Source organism: Heterocephalus glaber, unplaced genomic scaffold (genome assembly GCF_053883595.1).
Source record: "Heterocephalus glaber isolate CG9 unplaced genomic scaffold, H.glaber_assembly_v1.0 deba00001509, whole genome shotgun sequence".
NCBI lineage: Eukaryota > Metazoa > Chordata > Mammalia > Rodentia > Bathyergidae > Heterocephalus > Heterocephalus glaber.
The window spans coordinates 28,683,962-28,692,272 of record NW_028258325.1 but is presented as its reverse complement, the minus strand read 5'-3'; positions in this window follow the sequence as shown (position 1 = coordinate 28,692,272).

Here is an 8,311-nt window from a genome sequence, read left to right as displayed (position 1 = left end):
AATTAGCAAAGGCGAATTGGATCATCACCAAAAAAGATGTTTGTAAACTCAGAAATAATTACTGTCCTCACACATCCCATCTTTCATTGTGTACTGTAATTCTTCCAATCCTTTCCCACTAACTCAGCAGTAGCTTAACCATTGTGCCTTTTATTTCAGTGGAACAGAGATCAGTCTGTCTTCCCTCTTGCAATAGCTTGAAAGAAATATTTTCTTCCTATTTAACTTTGCCAGGTGCAAATTTTTTGGCAATAATTACAAAGGTAACATACTCTTCAAATAGTAACTGGCAGACTTTTGTGTGAAAAAAATAAATGGAATCAGTGCAATGCACAATTCTGTTGTGTATATGCAAGCATAAATATAACAGTATTAAAAATCCTCACAGTACCAAGAGTGTTTTATCAAGTTTAGCTCTCACTTTTTTTATTTTTTCCTTTCTTTTTTTTTTTTTTTTTTTGCTATTCCATGATACTGATCACCCTTAAGCCTTGTCCCAAGTATTTTTGACTGTGGAAATAACAAAATACAATAAACTATATAGAAAAACAGGAAGAATAAGGCAAAAAGTAAAACATGTCTTCTTGATGAAAACTATTGAGGATACTATTTCTTCACACCTTTCATATGTTATTTCCAGAATGCAAGTATATAGATTTATCATTTTGCTGTTGGAATGATACCACATTTTATTAAGGATTATCATATATACAAGGGGAATGCAGTTTCAGGCTAGTCAGGTTTTTAATGGAATAATAATTAAAAATAATTTCTCTAAATTTGTTATGGTAAAGAAAATTCAGAAAACTATAACATGGTTTAGAGCAAGGAACTTCAATAAAAGATGTAACATTGCTTACAAAGTTTTACTCCCAACATAATTTTAATTGCTTACATTACATTGTTTTCTTTTTAAAAGACTTAGAAATCTTACAACTTTCTTTCTAACTCACCAATTTATTTTTCTGCTCTTGATAAACATGGTATTTTATATGAAGTGATTAAGTTTGGGAAGGAACCAATTATAACTATTGCAATGTAAGCAAATCAGTGAAATAATGATTTAGAGAAACAGCAGATAAATTTATAATTTCCTTAACATTTACAGACAGAATGTATTATTATGTTATCATGAAAATTTAGGATTTCTCTCCAAATAAGTCAGTCATACATAGTGAAAGTCATACTACACAGTTTTGTTTAACTGTTCAACTCAGATTTACCCAGATTTACATGCAATGTATGTTATATTTATTCACAGATACATCTATGAAAAGTGACTTATTTTTTCTAAAATCTAAGTCTAATACAATATATTTGGAAGCCTCGCTTCTCTTACTACATTACGCTATCTCAACAATTTACTAAATATTGAAAAATAGAAAGAAGTATTTCTTGTTATATGAGACAAGAAGTGTTATTTTAAACTATTCATTCATTTCTATGTCTTTAAGAAACCTGTGTGTTCTGTGGATTACAGCCATGCTGTGGGTTCCATTGATTGCAGCTAAACTTCTTCTTTTAGGGAAGGTTGGGCATGGAGTCTTCAAGGGAAGCTGGCATGAGGATCTATTTATTACCTTTATTTTGAGGGTACTGCGCTAGATTATTCATGTTTTGTTGGTAAAAGAGCTTCCTAATAGCAAACATAAACCTATGATGCTTCCTGAGGATGTGGAGAAATATAACTTGAAACAAAAAGTTCTTTCAACCCACAAAATCTGCACATGAATGAAGAGAATGAACATGATTTTATTATAAAATAAGTATTAAACCAAAATGCAAAGCACATCAAAACCAATCCATAGAGATTACAGAGCAGAAACAAAGCTCACTTCTTTGTATTTCCAAGTAAAAACATCCTTTTAAATACATATTCTCAAAAAAATAATGATTCCTCATGTAAAAGCACTTGGTAGCACTATTGGTCACACTTGTCATTCTAAATTCACTTGGTATTCTAGGTTACCATGTGTGTAAACTAATTGGCTTTATCCAAAGGAACAAAAATAACTCATATCTATGGTAAAGGATAATTTTGGAGTGACTTGCCCTTAGAAGTTAGACTCTGATCTTCCTAAAGATATTAGGAGATGGGAAAAATCTTTCTTGATAATTATCTCTGAAGGACATGAAACCACGGTCCTTGAGAACATGCTCCTAGGCCTAAAAGCTGGCAACGTACTTATTACATTTCATTTTTAAAAAGTTGATGTGCATTTTATACAGACAGAAAAAACTCATAATTACAAGTATTCTAATTTAAATACTCGCAGAAAAAAAGAGAAAAGAGAATTCTATGTTTTTTCAACAGGAAAAAATTAAGCATATACTTTTTAAAAAAATTGTTTTCCCCATTAAGTTTATTGGTACATTTTAGGTATAAAATACAGTTACATTCATCATTGGGATCTTGTACCTTTACATGAGTCTCTTGGTTCTTATTTTTTCCCCCTTCTCTTGCCCTCCCTTCACCCTGTCCACCCTTCCTATTTGCAAAGACCTTGTTTCCATTTTTTCCCCTTCACATATTTTTTCCTTTTCCTTTTTTCCCTTTCCCTACCCCTCCCAATTCCTGTGCTCTTTTAGACCTTTTCTTCCTGTTACACAATATCAGTTACACATTTTTAAAATTACAATATTAAGATCTAGGAGACATTACCACAGATTTTACAGAATTTAAAAGGATATAGAAAGCATATTACAAATATCTTCTTTGAAATAAATTTGACAACTTCTAAGAAGTAACTTAGAAGACCAATTAATGAAACTAACTCTGGAGGAAATATCAAATTTGAATAGCACCTATTAAAGAAAGTATATTCCTAGCTTGAAAACCTACCTATATGACAACAGCAGGCTCATAAACATTTTAACTGATAAATTATATCAAACATTTAAAGCAGAAAAAAGAAGGAACACTTCTCCCTTCATTTTAGGAAATCAAATTGTGCTAATCCTAAAACTGGATAAAGATAATAGAAGAAAAAAGTATGAACATAGGTAGAAATTTGTTTAACAAAACAAACTCTTAGAAGTCAGATCTGGCAGTAGGTAGAAAGTGGTTTTATTATAGGGATGGCAGTGTTGGTTCAGCTTTGGAAGATCCACCCCCAAAAGTCATCATTTTAACAGAGGAAAGGAAAAAGCCATATGATCCTGTCACTAGTTGGAGAAAGAGTATTGGACTAAATTCTACAGTTGTTCATGGTAAAAGCTATCAGGAGACTAGAAGTAGAGCAGAACCTTCTCAACAGATCAAAGACATGTACTCCATACTTCCAACAAAAACTCCTTCTATGAATGGAGACGATACAATGCTTTCTCCCTAAAGTGGGGAACAAGGGCATACATGCCTACTCTTCATCTATCCATTAGACTTTGAAACATAGGTCTAAACCAAAATAGTCTGGCAATAAAATGACACAACTAGGATAGGATTGGCCTGGCAGAAGCAAAATCTTTATATGTAGATGAAATGATCATCTACAGAGAAAATACTAAGAAATCTCTAGGAGCCCCTAGAACTTGTACTTGAATTTAGCAGGATTAGAAAACACAAGGTAGATATAAAAATTCAGGTCTGTGTATACTTGCTATAAATGAAGAATTGGATATTGAAATTTAAAAGTTATGTAGGAGTACAAAGGACCTAGAAAAGTTAAAAAAAAAGTGTTGGAAGACATTTAGTACCTAATTTTAAGATTTCTTCTAAAGCTACAGTAATCAAGACGGTGTTGGTGTAAGGAAAGACATATAGATCATTGGAATAAAACAGAGAATCTAGAAATAGAACCACACATATAGGGTCCGCTGAGTTTTGAAAGATTATTTAACATTAGCATTTTATAGAATATAAACTCAATTCCAGAGCCAAGGAAGAGACAGTGTCTTCAGCAAATGACACTAGAACACCTGGTATCCATATGTAAAAAATTAACCTCAACCCTTTTTTTCCATACATGAAAATAATTTGAAGGGTTCTATAAACCTAAATAAGAAAGCCTAAAAGTATAAAAATTTAAGAAGAAATTATAAGAGAAACTATTTATGAATTCAGGGTAGGCAAGGATACAAAAAACATGATGTATAAAAGAAAAAAAATTGATGAGATTCCATCAAAATTGAGAACTTTAAATGACATCCTTAAAATGAAAAGTAGTCCTTAAACAGACCATATTTACAATGCATATAACCTATGACCAGAATATATAAAGAATTCTTAGAGCTCATTAATAGACAACCCAATTAAAATGTAGACATAAGAAGATAATAGCCAGTATAGCACAAGGAATGGTGTGCAATTCTAGAATCAGAAAAATACTAATCAGTGCAATGACAAGATTGAATTATACACTCATTAGGGAGATGAAGTTCAAAAGTTTTAAAAGGCTTGTCATGACTTTTTCTTTTTGTTGGATTCTTCCCCTTTGCATTTAATTTGTCACGCCCAATGGATTCATTCTGCTGGGTTTCCTGGGGTTGTGATCCTCATTGTCTTTTCCTAGGGTATTGTCTAAAATTTTTGGAGTGCCGGTTTGGTATTCATGAAGTTCCTGAGGTGCTCTTTATCATGAAAGTATCTTATTTCTCCATCAATTTTGAAAGATAATTTTGCAGGGTACATCAATCTGGGTTGGAGGCTGTTTTCCTTTAGGGTTTGAAATACATCACTCCAAGCTCTTCTTGCCTTGAGGGTTTGCATTGAGAAGTCTGCTGTGATTCTGATGGGCTTTCCTTTGTATGTGATTTGTTTCTTTTCTCTCACTGCTTGTAGAATTTTGTTCTTCTGTTGGATTTCTGGGATCCTAACTATTATATGCCTATGTGTAGATTTTTTTTGATTAAGGCTAGCTGGAGTCCTATATGCCTCACTTATCTGTATGTCCTGTTCTTTTTCCCTCCTTGGTAAGTTTTCTGCCATCACTTCTGTGAACAGTTTTTTTTATGTCATCTTCACTCTCTCCTCTTTCTTCATTGACTCCAATCAGTCTTATGTTATCCTTCTTTGCATTGTCTATCTGCTGCTGGATTGATTTCTCATATTCCCTTACAATTTTAAAGCAATTTTTCTTTTCCTCCTCACTAATTGCAATCTTATCTTCTATATGTGAAATTCTATCCTCACATTGGTTCATTCTGTTGCACAGACTTTCAATGGAGTTTTTAATCTCTTGGAAATCTGTATCTGTTTTATGGAGTTCATTTGTTTCCTATGTTGGGATTCCATCATATTCCTTAGATCTTCTATTTTTGTATCTGTGTCCTGTCTAGATTTATCAATCATGTCTTCCACCATGAGCAAAATCTTTGCTGTTATCTGAGAAATTATTTCTGATTTCATTTTTCCCAGATCCTCTTTTGTTGCCAGTTCAGAGAGTTCAGGTGGTTGAGTGTCAGATTGTTCCATCTTGTTACCCTTTGGGGTTGCAGTATGTGATCCAGAAGTCTGTTTTTGAGGCTTGTTTATGTGTTTTCTCATTTCCCCGGGGGGTGGGGGGGTGGGGTGCTTCTGGCACCCACGCTGCTCACCTTCTGTGCCCTAGGAGCTTGGGATGGGGGCGGGGGAGCTTCCGCTTCCTTCCGGGTGCTGGGACCGGCTGAGTTTCACTACCCTAGGAGCCTGGGATGGAGGCAGGGAGCTTCCTTCCGGGTGCTGGGACCAGCTCACTTTCTTGACCCTAGGAGCCTGGGATGAATTTTGTACTCCCTGAAGGCCTAAGCTCAGAAATGGTGCATTCATCTCTGCATCATTCTATTGTTCGAAACAGGCCCATGATCAATTCCCAAATAAAGGGACAGGGAGACAGACTCCATATTATTAGTGACAGCACTGATACTGTACTTTTCAAAGATTCTGAATACAAGAAAAAATGCCTGAGCCTAAGAATGCAGTGGATCACAAAAGAAATAAAGATTAGTTGACTCCTGCTTCCAAGAGACAATTGGTTTTGAGTTTCATCTAGAGCATCTTTCTAGATCAGGCCTCAGAGACTGAGGACCAGGCTGCCCAATTTCCCAACACCCATTTTGGCACAATAAGCTCTGAGAGGTAATGGTTGCAACATTTTTAAATGGTTGAAAATAATTTGAATAACTATTATGTGATGTGACGTGTAAAAGGACAAAATTACAATAGTTCAACGATTTTCATTATCTATTTTTATTTCAAAATGGGGCAAAACTTTATTTTATAAACATGTAAAAGTTTCAATAGATTTCTGGTTAGAGAAGGGCTGAAGAAGGATGAAACAAGAAAAAGTCATTTCAATATTATTTTCCTTGTAAAGCAAAGGTGGGGAAGACATTAATAAAAAAAATAAATAACTGGTTAATACCATCTTTCTTTAGGTTACTTTTTTCATGTGAGAGTTAAGGAAAAGGTAACTTCATTATCATGCCAAATGATATTGGGCTGTTTGGGAAATCTAGTTTTTATCTCTCTAATCCTGGTTTCTTTGAAGGTCAGATAAACTGCTTAGTTTCAGCTCTGTGAGGCAGAACTTTAGCATTTTGATTTTGAGCATATTCTGCAGAGGCTGGGTAGAAGAGCTTAGTCTAAAACAATGGCTTTCCATAACTTTTATTTAATAGACATGAAAATTATATGCAATTCATATTTCAGTGTTCATTAAAAGTTTTCTTGGAACACAGATTTTTTGTCTTCCTTAAAGCTAATGCTCACAGAACCATAAAGATGTACAATGTGATCATTGACAGAAAACATTTCCCATCCTTGCTGAGGACTATGATGTCTGTCACTATAAACTTATGCTTCCTTGTCTTGGTGCCGGCCAACTAGGGACTGAAATCTCTACACACTGTGAGCCAAAATAAATCCCTCCTCCTTTAATTTACAAATAAGTATTGTGTCTCAGTGATAAGAAAGTAACTGAGACAGATTTTGGTGGGGTCCTTGCCATGACTACAAGACCCTGTGGCTCAGAAGCCTTTGGAATTCAAACTGGTTCATGTAAGGAGATTGGAAAGGTTTGGAGATGCCAGCTAGAGAAGCAGCCCTAGAATGCTATAAGCAGAACTTGATGGGAGATTCTGGTTAGAGCAAAATGCTGAACAAAATGCAGCTGATAAAGCCCAGCTGAGGAAGTTTCAGTTGGGAACAAGGACTGCATGGGCAGTTAGACTCCAGGCCATGTGCATTATTCTGTGACAGAAAATTTGTCTGCATTGCGCTCCTATCCTAAAACATTGATACTGACATTGGATACTGAAATTAAATGTGGTAGACTAATTAATCTGGCAGAAGAAATTTCAAACCAGACTTATGTTGCAGCTGTGGAATGGCTACTGTTGGAGGCTTCTAGTCAGTTCTACATTGAAAAACAAGAAGAATGGTCCAGCTAAATGATTTAAAAGGTTTTGAGTTTGACCAGAAGGGAAGATTCAGTAAAGTTGAGGCTTGGAAAGATGGATCTCAGGAGAGCTGAAAAGATTAGCATTAAGTGGCTTGAGGGCATGTGCAAGACCTCACTCTTTGCAGTCTCAAAGATGTAAGGCTGAAGCACTTTGCTTTCAGAAGAGAGCCCCAGGATACTGTTGGAGAAGAGCTGCCCATGGAGTTGATTGCCCTGGATTTAGTTTACTATGCTCAGTCATTCAGGCACTTGGAGGCCTCTGTATCCTCCACCAAGATACAAAAGAATTTGTTTACTCCTCCAGTGGCAGATCCTGGCATCATCCATGTGGTGCTAGTTTTTGAGTGTGCAGAATGCAGGAGTTGAGGGGTCAGGAAGGGATTTATCCAGATTTTATAAGACCTGGGAGGCCAGGCAGTGTGCCCCTAACAGAGAAGTGTGTGAAGTTGTGTCTGTGAAGTCTAAAGTGCAGCAGACATCCCAGGATGTTGGAAAAGCTAGAAATGTGGATCATCTGAGAAAAGCTGCAAGGAGTGAGCAAAGCTGGCTCAACTACCCACAGTGCCACAGGGGTGGGGCCACACAAACCCTTTGGAATTCACATCTAGCCACAGAATTGCCTGGGTGCTGGATGTGGAATTCAGGATATAATGTTTCCCCTGCTGGATTTCTGTCTTGCTTTGGTTCCATTCCTATCTCCCTATTTCTCCCTTTTGAATGGGATTTTTACCTTGGGAATTTGTGGGTAGTGTTTAACTTTCTTTTTAATCTTATAGGGGCTCACAGCTAATAGTTTGCCTAAAATCTCAAAAGAGACTAGATTTAGACTTTTCAGCAATGCAAAAATGTTAGGTTTTTGGCACCTCTTAGAGATGGGCTAAGTGGATTTTTCATAGAGATTTGCATGAGTGTTTTGGGGAGCCAGGAGCAAAATA